Consider the following 13,643-nt stretch of genomic DNA (forward strand, 5'->3'; position numbering starts at 1 on the left):
AGCTTGAACTGGATGCTGCGTTGGTTAACGTGTATAACAGCACGCCATTCGTCCGCAGAATCCACATTGAGGATAGATAGGCGTCTTGCTAAATTTGAGGAGGCATATTCACATGTAGTGATGATGCCCACATGATATGGGGACTCCAGGCAGTCGTCCTCTGGATCTGTCATGCTGCCAGGATCAGAATCCAGTAAACTTTGCTGTACACATCGAATGTGTTTGCGTTGGAAATGGGATCGCTGGCCATTGACCGGTGGTGCAGACCTGCACAAGGTTGCATAATGTCTAGGCTTCCCACAATTTAAACATCGCCTGCCTTTTGCAGGGCATTGCTGCTTTAAGTGGGCAATGCCGCAGTTCGGGCACGTCATGACGTTGACATCGTTACGCTCCGCGCGTCGTCGCACATGCGCAGTGCGGTAGTCGACGTTCGCACTTGCTCAGTTTGGTCTTCAGCCGCTTCGTTCTCCCGTTCAGAGTGCGCATGCGTGGGACCCGGGAAAAGCACGCGAAATGGCCGCCTTCACCGATACTGAGGCGCCGCATCCGGGCAATGGCCTGTACACTCTCGACCTTGTGGGAGACAAGTTGTTCCTGTTCTGCCGATTTGAAACAGGAGTACTGATTTCTCGCGTGCTCATGCACTTTACACGTCTCGATTGCGACTGGCAGGGTCATATTTTTTATTTTGAGAAGCTGCTCCCGCAAAGAGTCAGAGTGGACCCCAAACATGATCTGATCCTTGATGATGGAATCAGCGGTGTCACCATAGTTGCAGGACTGCGCTAATATATGGAGATGAGTTATAAATGATTGGAAAGGTTCATCCTTACCCTGAAGGCGTTGCTGGAAGACATATCACTCTAAACTCTCGTTCCTTTCGACTTCACAGTGACTGTCGAATTTAGCAAAAACGGTCTTGAATTTGGTCTTGTCCTCGCTGTCGGCAAAAGTGAGCGAGTTGAAAATTTGGATGGCTTGGGCCCCCGCAGTTGATAGGAGCAGCGCGATTTTTCTGGTATCAGACGCATCCTCGAGGCCCGAAGCCTCAATGTAGAGAAGGAACCTCTGCTTGAAGACCCGCCAGTTGGCGCCAAGATTGCCGGAGATCCGTAGCTGTGGAGGTGCCTGGATATTCTCCATGCCGCTGGAAGGCACTCGCTGGTCGTCATTGAATCACTCGAGGTAAACCACTTAGATAAAGTAGACTACTGGTACCATGTCGTGTTATTCACCCTGGGGTAACACGGACTGCAACTGGATGCAGTTGTACTGTAAAGTAGATGCCAAACTTAGACGTTAGTTCAATACATTTTATTGAACTTCTGGAGCAGTGCACACAGCTTGCTGTGGGTTGACACTCTACTAATCTAAGTGTGCTAACTATAACTAACTAGATCAGACTAGCTCTGAGCCACGTGTAGAAGGTGCTAACTGATATATGCACCCTGACTGTCACTACAGTTGTCCCCCAAACCCAAAATGAAGTAAATCCAGCTCAAAATGACCATGTGGATGAGGGAGGTAAGCAAGAGCTTGCTGGCATTCATTGGCTTGACTCACACATTATGGTGTGTGGGTCTCTGCTGATGGAACCATAGAATAGTGACAGCAACAAGAACGAACTACAAGGAGAGTCTAATAATAAAAAGGAAGAAAAGATGTGAATACATTGAGGTAAACATCCAAATTTCTTTCTCGGATTTGTTATTTATAAGGGATTATGTGTAGAATAGTATGAAGCAAGGTAAATTGCCTCTGCTTTTCATGTAATTTCAAATTCAGAAATTTATTTTTGCAGTATTTTCAGCATAGGAAAGCTGTGATTACAAACAACAATGTCCTGAACACTTACTTGGCAAACCTTTTCTCATTTGTTTGCAAACACACTACTTGATCATGTAAATTGCATTGAAACACATCATCACATCATCTGTGCACGATTTCATTGTGATAACAGCACTGTGGCTGCTCCTGCTCTTTTCTATTCCGGAACTTTAACTGTTGTCGACCAAGCTTTTCTTCATGAAGACAATGGGCTAGATTCTCCGTCTCGGAAACTAAGTGCTGATGCTGAGACTGAACCAGTGGTGTTCTATGACCATGGAATCAGCGTCAATCCTGAGCCGGATCCGTTAATGGGCTAGCACCAGTCGAACTAGAGCAATTCCAATGAAAAACGGTGCCCGATTCACCAGGTTTGGGATTGATACTCGAGAGGCTGACAAGCTGCAGCCACATCCACTCCCCACACACACTTATTCCAGCCAACAAAATGGCAACTCGGAGAGCTGCACCCTGGTTCGCAGATGCGGAGCTCGAAACCCTTCTGGTCGGGGCATGGACATCACTGTAGAGTGTCTTTGTGTCGATAGGCATCATTAGCCACGATCACAGTGGATAACCCCTGTCGCCCAAGAGCCAAATCCTCAGCCGTGCCTACTTTAGAAGGTGTTGGGTACCGTCGAGTGTGCCAGGATGAAGTGCATACTTACGGAGTATCAGGCTCAGACGTGGATGATGCGTATCTCGTGGTCACACACCAGCTGCATATTCATGGAGTGGTACCCCTTCCAGTTTGAGAAGGCAACCCTCTCGTGTGCCAGTGCTCGTAGTGGGTCATGTGTCCCTGGACCTGGGATAAACTGACGATGGTGGCGAACCCCGCTTCCCGGGCATTTTGGTGGGCTCGGTTCACATTGAATCTGATATATTGTGCCGAGCGGGTATAAAGGGCATCCATTATAGCATCAAAGTCTGCGAGATCCCTGACAGGTCTCCACTTGGCACCTGGAAAGACCCCATCACAAAGACGTTCAGGGCGACCATCACCTTGACGGCAACCGGGAGCAGGTGTCCCCGTCCATACCCCTGTGGTTCCATAGAGTCACAGAGTCCTAGATGTTCATGGCATGGAAACAGGCCCTTCGGCCCAGCTTGTCCAGTCCACCCAGTTTCTATCACTAAGTAGCCCCATTTGCCCACATTTGGCCCATATCCCTCTATACCCACCCTGCCCATGTAGATGTCTGACTGTTTTTTAAACAACAAAATTGCACCCGCCTCGACCACTGCCTCTGGCAGCCCGTTCCAGATGCTCACCACCCTCTGTGTAAGAAATTTCCCCTCTGGTCTCTTGTGTATCTCTCTCCTCTCACCTTAAACCTACGCCCTCTAGTTTAGACTCTTCTACCTTTGGGAAAAGAAGTTGACTATCTACCTTATCTGTGCTCCTCATTATTTTATAGACCTCTATAAGATCACCCTTGAGCCTCCTATGCTCCAGGGAAAAGAGTCCCAGCCTATCCAGCCTCTCCTTATGACTCAGACCATCTAGTGCTGGTAGCATCCTTGTAAATCTCTTCTGCATTCTTTCTAGTTTAACAGTACCATTCCTATAATAGGGTGACCCGAACTGAACACAGTATTCCATGTGCAGTCTTACCAATGTCCTATACAACTTCAACAAGACGTCCCAACTCCTGCATTCAATATTCTGACCAATAAAACTTAGCATTCTGAATGCCTTCTTTGCCACCCTGTCCACCTGAGACCCCACCTTCAAAGAACTATGAACCTGGACTCCTAGATCTCTTTGCTCTGTAACTCTCCCAACTCCCTACCATTAATTGGCTACCTCACCCTGGATTCCGTGAGATTGAACCTTTTGCAACAACCTACTATGCTGTATCTTGTCAAAGGCCTTGCTAAAGTCCATGAACACAGTACGAAGTCTTACAACACCAGGTTAAAGTCCAACAGGTTTGTTTCGATGTCACTAGCTTTCGGAGCGCTGCTCCTTCCTCAGGTGAATTCACCTGAGGAAGGAGCAGCGCTCCGAAAGCTAGTGACATCAAAACAAACCTGTTGGACTTTAACCTGGTGTTGTAAGACTTCGTACTGTGCTCACCCCAGTCCAACGCCGGCATCTCCATATCAAAGTCCATGAAGGCAACGTCAACCACACTGCCCTCATCTACCTTCTTGGTTACCCCTTCAAAAAACTCAATGAAACTCGTGAGACATGACCTTTCTCTTAAAAAGCCATGCTGACTTTCCCAAATTAGCCCTTGTTTAACGGCAGGCTCTTCAACCTCACCAGCTGGCTCCTGTTCCTCTGGGGAAAGCCCCACTGTCGCAGGGTCCTCCTCGAGCAGCTCCTGCTCATACAGCCTTAGTGCATCTGCCAGGGCTGAGACGGCCAGGATGATGGTAACCATTCCTGGCTGGATTGCAAAATCCATTGCCTGCAGTGGGTGAAAGGCAGACACGTTGGCATGGTGCATACCCCCATGCTCAGCCAGGTCCAACTGGCTACACAGTGGCCCAGGCCTGCATTACAACCCCTGTACCAGCATGTCACCTTCACCCCTCCCTTTCCTCCCCCATCCCCACCCCACACCCTAACCCCGTTGGTGGCCGGCACCAAAGGGGCCTCTGGGCCTGGCACCCATCCCTGCCGACAGGTGCCACCCATGCCAGAGACATGCTTGGCAGCCCACATCCGGCGCCTTCCTATAGGGGCTATCGTGGCCATTGCCCATGGGTGGGCCACGTGATACTCTGCCGGTGGGTGTTGCCCATGTGTGGGTGGTGGGCAACGGGGGTGTTGGTAGGGTGGAGGCACAGGTGGGGTGGAGGGAGTGGTTGGGGTGGGTGGGTGCACCCATACGGCCGTGTCGCTCTACACAACCATGGGCCATGGTAGGGGGCCAGATAGGTGTGCAGCAATGTGGCTGCCTTTCAAGTCACGGCAATGGCGGTTCATGCCTAGGCACCCTGGTACTTCCACAGCCCATCCCCTGGTCATCCCCGCTACTTCCCGCGGCCCTGGCCAATACCCCTGCTCCTCCCAGCCAGCCATGGCAGTGGCAAGGCCGGACGCCTCTAGGAACATATCCTCCCCCTCAGCAGCCACTCGCCTACTTCCCAATTTTTAAAACCACAAGTGAACCTTGCAGTCGGTAATTCCTCCTGGCGGAGGTGGAGCATCGTGGGAGTCCCGGAGAATACCGGGACGGGTCCGTTAATGATATGCCAACAGCATTTACTGTCCATGCTGCATAGAATGCATTCACTCCGCTGCCGAAGCACTAGAGCATACATTCCGTTGGGCGCTCGGTGCAAACCTCGATTTTCAGCTGACGCCAAATTCTCTGTCCAATCTTGTTTTCTGATTCCGGCATCAGCAGATGGAGAATCCTGCCCACTATATCTTAAAATCTTAAATGCTTCTTATTCACCAGTAAAAGGATACCATTCCAACCTAAAGCCTCTTTTCAAACAACAGCGAGCATTGAAAGTTTATGTTCACACAGTCCAGGGTTTTAGAAAGTTTGTAATTAGAGAAAATGCATCAGAATTTTAATATTTTTAACCATATATATATACATACACACACAAATAAAAAAAATTAATTACACGCAAGACAAAGTTTCTAGTTTGTTTGAATTGTGTTCATTGCTCTTCGTTTAACCTTGCAATGAACTTGTAAAATCCATGAAACTCCTCACCAACCTCATTAAATTATTCTGTCTATCTAATTGTAATGTTCTGGTAACCATATAAAATGTAATACTAATAAATGTGAAAGATCACACAGGAGCTGCATGCCATGTATAGAGGAGGAATATGTCACTTATATTGCTGCAAAGCTGATCTGGGACACTTGACAAATGAATTCTGGCTCCTCCATCACTTGCACAGCTTGCCCAGTTTCAAATATCAGTGCCTTAACTATACTGGCTTAATCTATTCAGTTAAAAGCACCTAGTTCATGTACAAGTATAGACCCTGAGACACATACGCCATACATTACCAGATGTGAGTGAATTGTTACCCTTTATCTGGCTTATGCTGTAAATCAAAGACGGCCAAAGCGAAGATCGAATTTCTACACAAGTCATGTCTGTAATTCCAAAGAACCAGCGCCTAACAAGTTTTTATATACTTTGTGGGTGACTTAACCCTTTAATCATCAGTCGGACATAGGACTGGATTAGACATCAGAGTAATAATGAATAATGTTTGAGTAACTATGATCTGCTTTGCTAAAACTATGTTTCAATTAAGTTTTTAAAATTCTATATACAGAGCAATTATAATCTAATTTTCCTTGCATTTACAACAATTGCTATTTGATGGGCAGGAACCACATCTTACAATTTTTTTAGGATGTCATAAACAATGTTATCTTGTAATTTGAAAGATCAACAACTCCTCTTCTTATTTCAAAGTTATGGGGCTGGATTCTTCGTTTGGGAGATTGAATACAGGAGTTGGGACGTCTTGCTGAAGTTGTACAAGACATTGGTACGGCCACACTTGGAATACTGTGTGCAGTTCTGGTCACCCTATTATAGAAAGGATATTATTAAACTAGAAAGAGTGCAGAAAAGATTTACTAGGATGTTGCCGGGACTTGATGGTTTGAGTTATAAGGAGAGGCTGGATAGACTGGGACTTTTTTCCCTGGAGCGTAGGAGACTTAGGGGTGATCTTATAGAGGTCTATAAAATAATGAGGGGCATAGATAAGGTAGATAGTCAACATCTTTTCCCAAAGGTAGGGGAGTCTAAAACTAGAGGGCATAGGTTTAAGGTGAGAGGGGAGAGATTCAGAAGGGCCCAGAGGGGCAATTTCTTCACTCAGAGCGTAGTGAGTGTCTGGAATGGGCTGCCAGAGGTAGTAGTAGAGGCGGGTACAATTGTGTCTTTTAAAAAGCATTTAGATAGTTACATGGGTAAGATGGGTATAGAGGGTTATGGGCCAAGTGCGGGCACTGGGACTAGCTTAATGGTAAAAACTGGGCGGCATGGACTGGTTGGGCCGAAGGGCCTGTTTCCATGCTGTAAACTTCTATGATTCTATAATTCTAAGTCCCCAGCCGGCGGGAAAACGGTGGTGTTTTACGCCAGGAAAATTGGTGCAAAATGGCCACTAATTCCCTGCTCCGGGAGGGGGGGGTGCCCCCAGCCCCAAATAAAAACCTCCACTGCCCGCGGATCTGCCCTCCACTGACAGGTGGCGCTGGACTGAGTCCTCAGCAGCCACGCCGAGTTCACAACAGCTGTGACCACGTGTCCCATGCCACTGGGAACTCGGTTGGGCGGGGACGGAGCATCGCGGGACGAGCCTCAGGCAATGGGATTAGTGCTCGATTTGCCATTTAGGATGTCTCAGCATTTCAGACATTTTCTTCAGGATAGTAAAGAGAGAGCATGTCCAATAAAACTAAATGATAGGCCTGAGAAGATTTTGAAAATCACAAAAGACTTTTGGTCACAAATGTAACTAATGTTGTTTTGCGCTAACAACTGCTATTCGTGATTGAGACTGAATGCATTAATGGAGCTTTGGATGTTTCCTGGAAAGGTTTCCAAGTTAAATAATTTATGTAGATATAATCTTAACCAAAAAGGTGTCTCAAAGGTATCATCAAACATCAGATATTGATTTCAATGAGATTTTCACGTGTTTAACATTATAGCAGCGATTTGCAAAGCATTGGTAAACTAGCAGTTCTCTAAAGTATCCAGGACCAGTTTTCTCTGGGAATTATTGTGGACTTACTTTTGATTATCACTCATAATGAAACTAAAATTAGCTTCTTATCATCGTGTAAAACTTGTATGGAAAAACACATAAGATATCATTACAGAAAGCAGTGTATAATTATGGTTCTTTAATCTTGCTTGACCTAGAAAGTTTTTTTTTCATTTTAAGTGGGCCAAATAGAGAACTGAAGAATGAGTTTATCAGCTTCCATAACATTTTATCTTTCCATAATATTATAAGAGTGTTTATGTACCCCTTTCATAGCACTGCCATTGTTATTTTGAAGTTATTTTTGAGTTCACCAATGAATTACTAGGAAAAGAACTTGCTTGTGTAACACTAAGCTACAAAGATTTGCAAAGTCACAGATTTAATCCCTGGTTTGTGCCAGCTCATCTCGGTGAAGATGGTTTGGGCTGTGCATTAAGTTGCACGTCTCTTGGCTACAAGTGGTATGGAATCATACACAGCAAGTACAAACATCTTCAGCAGAGGATGACAGGGCAGAAAATCAAGAAACTCATTGAGGTTAATTATGGGGTATGGCACCAGACAAGAGTCAGGATCAAGTATCTCTTTAAATTTAAATTTCATTCCATTACAAAGTATAGCTGTTCCTTGATGAACCCAGAGAACAGTTTAAAGGACAAATTAGAACTTTACAATTGTTACTTGAAGATTTATCCAGACCTGATCAATTCTATGTGAGTACACTTAAGAGAATATGATACTTTAGTTATAAGGATTGATTGGAGAGGTTGGGACTGCTCTCCTTGGTTTGAAGAATGCTAAGAGGAGATCTGATAGACATGTTCAAAATCTTGAGGGGGCTGTACAGAGTAAATAGGGAGAAACTGTTTCAGCTCATAAAAGGACCAAGAACGAGAGAGGACAGATTTAAAGTGATTTGCAAAAGGAGCAAATGTGATGTGAGAAAAAATGTTTTCACATGAGAGGTTCAGGTCATGAATGCACCGTCCGGAAGTGTGGTGGAGGCAGGTTCAATCGAGACATTCAGAAGGGCATTAGATGATTACTTGAAATAGAAACAATGTGCAGGAGTATGGAGAAAAGGCAAGGGAATGGCACTAAGTCATTATACTCGTTTGGAGAATTGGTGCAACCACGTTGAGCCAAATGGCCCCCCTCTGTGCTGCAACAATTCTGTGATGATGTATGAAGACATTTAAATTAACAACAAACATACTGGTCTCTATTCGCTAAAATTTAGCACGCCTAATGTTACTGTGCAGCAGCAATGGAAAGTAATATTCAGATTCTCAGTAATTTTTAGAAAAGTGATTTTTCAAACTCGCAACTATACTTAAAGCATTGGGTTGCTCCAGTCTATTGAATCAAGGTGATTTCTACCTTCAATCAATCTGTACACACTAAGTAAGAATAAATTCTTCAGATTATATCAATGTGTAGTCACCATCCTAAACATTTACAGGAATAATTAATCATTGGAATTTTTAAACCAACTTTCTCCCAATTTTATTATTCTGGTATAAATAATGTAATCTCACATGTATTATTAATGCCATCCTGGTAGATTCATGACGGAAATATCCCACAATTAATACATACAGAAGGAAACCAGAAATGATTTGCATGAATTATTTTCTCTAAGTATGGTAACTATAGTCACCGCAGTATGGTTACTACAGTTGTTGCAATAATTTAGTTGTGGATGTTATTCATCAATAGACAAAATGCTTAAAAATACTTATTTCTTTTTATCATCTTTTGTAGGTATATGTGAATCATGACAAACCAGATACTGGCTAGGACTCTACTAGCCTCTGGAGAGACTGGGAGGCTGGATGGCTGGTAAAAGGGTGATGGAAAATGTTGGGAGGAAGCTGGATATTTTGAAGGTGGAAACAACAGCGTCTCAACTGCATGCCAAATGGAGGAGCAGGCAGGGGTGGGAGGTAATTAAGGCAATTAACTGGCGCTCATGGTCATTTAACTGGTATTGGAATAGCCTCCTGTCAAGTGTGGAGACTGTCTTGTACATCAAGACAATCTCCCACTGGCTTCCTGGAGGTGTACAGAGGAGCCATGGCCTCCCTTCTCAGACTCTTCATGTCCCATGGAAGGACACCCCCAGTGATGATGACTGCCCGAGCATATCTGATACTGCCACTGGAGTATTCATCCCTCTGATCACTGGGGCGTAATAAAAATATATATTTCCAAACATTCAATGTTGCCACGGCAGGGAGACGCCCTCTTCTTCTCCTTTCAGGCTCACCTCTATTGGTTGCACTGCCATGACTGCCAAGCTGACTGTACTTTTAATGGGCTGGCAGCTTTGAAAGGCAGGCTGCAGTTCTTAATTGAACAGCAGTCCCGGCAGTGGCCTCCTAATTGGTTACTGCTGGTAAAAAAAATCCCTTCCATGATCCCACTGCTCACCCACATCTGGACCTAGCATTGCAATCCATGGTTTTCCATGTTGTAACAATCACTAGAGAATAAGATTTTGAGTAGGACTTTGGCCTTTTTGGTGTCAAGAACATAAGTGCAACAAGGTGTATCATAGAATCATAGAATTTATATTGTAGAAGGAGGCCCTTCGGCCCATCGAGTCTGCACCGGCCCTTGGAAAGAGCACCCTACTTAAGCCCACGCGGCCACCCAATCCCCGTTAACCCCACCTAAACATTTTGGACATTAAAGGAAATTTATCATCTACCTAACCTGCACATCTTTGGACTGCGGTAGAAAACCGGAGCACCCGGAGGAAACCCACGCATACATGGGGAGAACTCCGCCTAGACAGTGACCCAAGCCGGGAATCGAACCTAGGACCCTGGAACAGTGAAGCAACTGTGCTAACCACTGATATCAATGTATCTATCATAGATTTCAGCCAGTGAAATTGCACAGTTTAGAATGACATTTATTTCAATCGCTGTCAAAAGAAAAGCAATGCCAACTGTAATTTCTGAGTCAGTTCATAAAATTACTGTTTATCTTCGGATTACTAATAGTAAAAAATATCACTCCTTGGTCTGAAGATGCTTATCAGTCATTTCGTTCAGGAGATGATGGGTGGCAGCGTCTCATTCGCCCATGATTCAATTACCCTCACCCCTCACCCTTGGAGAAGTCACGCAGCCAGCTGAGGCTCTCAAGGGTAAAAGCATTGAGAGGGGAAACAATGGAAATGTGGCTGTTGTGTGACATGAGAGGAGCCTCAGAGGAGTGACTACTAGCCATGGGTCTATCACTGTAGAACTTCCTACCCCCAGATATCAGAGGTCCAGTGCTGGAGAAGAAAGACTGTGTCTGTCCTGGGGGACGATGGACCACCTGTGCCAGTTGATGCAAGAGTTGGCACCACATGGACTGGGAGGTTACCCATTACTTGTGACCCTGAAGGTTACTGCTGCTCTGAAATTATATGCTAGTGGCTCATTTGAAGTTTGTGCGCGTGACCTGTGAGGCATATCCCAGTCAGTCACGTACAAATGCATAAGGGAGGTCACAGGTGTACCACATGTTCATCAACTTGAACTGGGACCAGGTGAGCCAGGACGCCAGAGACATGGGTTTCGCCCGCAAAGCAGGCATGCCCAGGTGCAGGGTGCATCTACTGCACCCACATGGCTCTGCATTTGCCATGGTGGGATGGGGTGCCATTTGTGAATCGCAAGGGATACCACTCCCTCAATGTCCAGATCACTGTGATCACTATTACGGGCCAGGGTTTAGAGAACCCCAAAGTGTATCATGGAGTTCACCTGACCCAAAACTTTTAATAGATTTTGGTTATGAGGAGCACAAGGGCCCACTCTACAGGTGTGATGCAACAGAGATCTAAAGTACTTTTAAAACAAAACAATGTTTATTCTATGGATCCAGTTAACATTTTATAAACGCACAGTAAACATCTTAGCAACTATCAACTCAAATACTCCCCCCAAAGAATACAGTACTCTATAAGTAACCCTTAATCTTTCCTGGCAACATCCGTAAGACAAATACCATCCTGAACAAAGACAGCAGATTTAAATTCTTGATTGAGAGCAGTTATCACTTTTAAATTAGCAAGTGATCTGAAGACACTCTTTTCATGCAGAGAGATCAAAATTATACCTTGTTTGGCTAAATGCAGCTCCAACCCTGAAAACGAAACCAAACACACTCTGTAGCTGCCAGCTCAAAAACGAAAGTAAAAACAGACAGACAGCCCAGCTCCACCCACACTCTGACATCACTGCAGCTATTTGATAAAAACCCTTTCTTAAAGGTACATCCACTACAGCTATTTAATAAACACCCATTTTGTAAGGGTACTCCTTTAAGACAACCACGCCATGTGCATTACGCAGGTGTGTGCACCTTTCCCGTGGAGCATCACGGTAGCATAGTGGTTAGCACAATTGCTTCACAGCTCTAGGGTCCCAGGTTTGATTCCCAGCTTGGGTCACTGTCTGTGCAGAGTCTGCATGTTCGCCCAATGTGTCCATGGGTTTCCTCTGGGTGCTCTGGTTTCCTCCCACAGTCCAAAGGTGTGCAGGTTAGGTGGATTGACCATGATAAATTGCCCTTAGTGGCCAAAATTGCCTTAGTGTTGGGTGGGGTTACTGGGTTATGGGGATAGGGAGGAGGTGTGGGCTTGGGTAGGGTGCTCTTTCCAAGAGCCGGTACAGACCCTTTGGGCCGAATGGCCTCCTGCTGCACTGTAAATTCTATGATTCTATGGAGCATCCGTGATAGTTACATTTTGGGGCACTTGAAGATCCCAGCTGTTTTTGAGGGAGAGCAGCTGGAAGGATGGCTCCTCAAGACAAAGCCTCCAATAAAGCCACCAGACGGTGTCATGCATCATCGTGGTCTGTTATACTCTGTACAACCTGGAACTGCAGTGGGGAGAGCAGCTGGACCAGGGGTAAATGGAGAAGCGCCATTACATCCTTGGATGAGGAGGAGGTTGAGGAGGATGGTGAGGAGAAACCTGCAGAGGATGTGGAGGAAGAATCTCAGGCAATGGCCAAGGTCAACATGGTTACCCTCATAGCCTCTCAGTTTGGGGACGGCTAGGACTAGGGTATGAAGATCTCTCCCACAATGGGGCCTGACAGCCACCCACTACTTTGGTGCCTACGCGAGGTGATTGTGATGGTGGCTACATACATGGGCAAGGCGCAAAAGTGATGAGCCAAAAGCTGCAGGAGAATGATGATGACCTGCACGGAGGAAAGTGAATGAACTATCTGCCATTAATATGCCTCTCTAATGCACTAATGCCAACTCATGTCACTTGCAGATCAATCTGTCGACCAGCCCAGACCATCCTTGTACCCTCTGGAGACCACAGACTCGAGCAACTCAGAGGGAGACATCTCGGAGACAAGCATCGAGGAGGCTTCACAGCTGTCACCTACACCCTCCACCAGTGCACATACCCACACCTCGATGGAAATAACTAGTAAGCAGTCTACTAGACAGGGCGACAATACTAGCACTCGCTATCACGATCTTAGCCTTCCAGACGGGATTAGTAGAAAAAAATGTTTAAGAGGCTGAATATATAACGAGTTTTCCCACCATCGGGCACCAGCTGGATTCTCTCTCATGTCACTGGGAACGGCACTTTGAAAAAATATCAGGAAATTCTGCCCCTGGCCTACCTTCGAGCAGATATATCAGTTTGGAATAATATGCTCACAACTCTTTTTGTTGAGTAATCTCCTGGTCTCTATCTGTAATAGAAATTAAAACAATAAACCAATATCTCATTGTTTCCCAGTTTTCGAGCTTGTTTAAAGTGATAAAGGTAATTATGTGAAAACACAAAAGTATATTTAACTTTTCGGGTACAACGCTCTGTAACAATTTGAAAATGAATTCCAGAATCTCTGGCAAGTACTGTATCCATTATCAGGAAATGTGTTTCAAACAGGAAGCAGGCAAATAACCTCTTTCCACTTTGTAATTGACATTTTTGCAGTTGCGGTGGCAAGCAAATCGTTTTACACAGAGATACACACGCAGAGACAAACAACCTCTTACGAAGTGTAAACTCACTGAGGAGTCAGAAGTTTAAATTACTGAGTGAATTCCTC

The 13,643-nt window shown here is 45.3% G+C and overlaps 1 long non-coding RNA gene across 2 annotated transcripts in view; it reads left to right on the plus strand.

The window, feature by feature from the left end:
• LOC140389300 (uncharacterized) overlaps positions 1–13,643 on the plus strand; it is a 173,592-nt gene that overhangs the window by 86,615 nt on the left and 73,334 nt on the right. Inside the window, exons 2-3 of one of the 2 annotated variants that reach the window (XR_011934330.1) lie at positions 9,316–9,497; positions 12,845–13,309. This is a non-coding gene — a long non-coding RNA (uncharacterized lncRNA). Of the gene's footprint in view, positions 1–9,315; positions 9,498–12,844; positions 13,310–13,643 lie in introns of those variants that run through there. The other variant, XR_011934329.1, reaches the window with a different exon arrangement.

The sequence above is a fragment of the Scyliorhinus torazame genome, chromosome 14, assembly GCF_047496885.1.
Source record: "Scyliorhinus torazame isolate Kashiwa2021f chromosome 14, sScyTor2.1, whole genome shotgun sequence".
Lineage (NCBI taxonomy): Eukaryota > Metazoa > Chordata > Chondrichthyes > Carcharhiniformes > Scyliorhinidae > Scyliorhinus > Scyliorhinus torazame.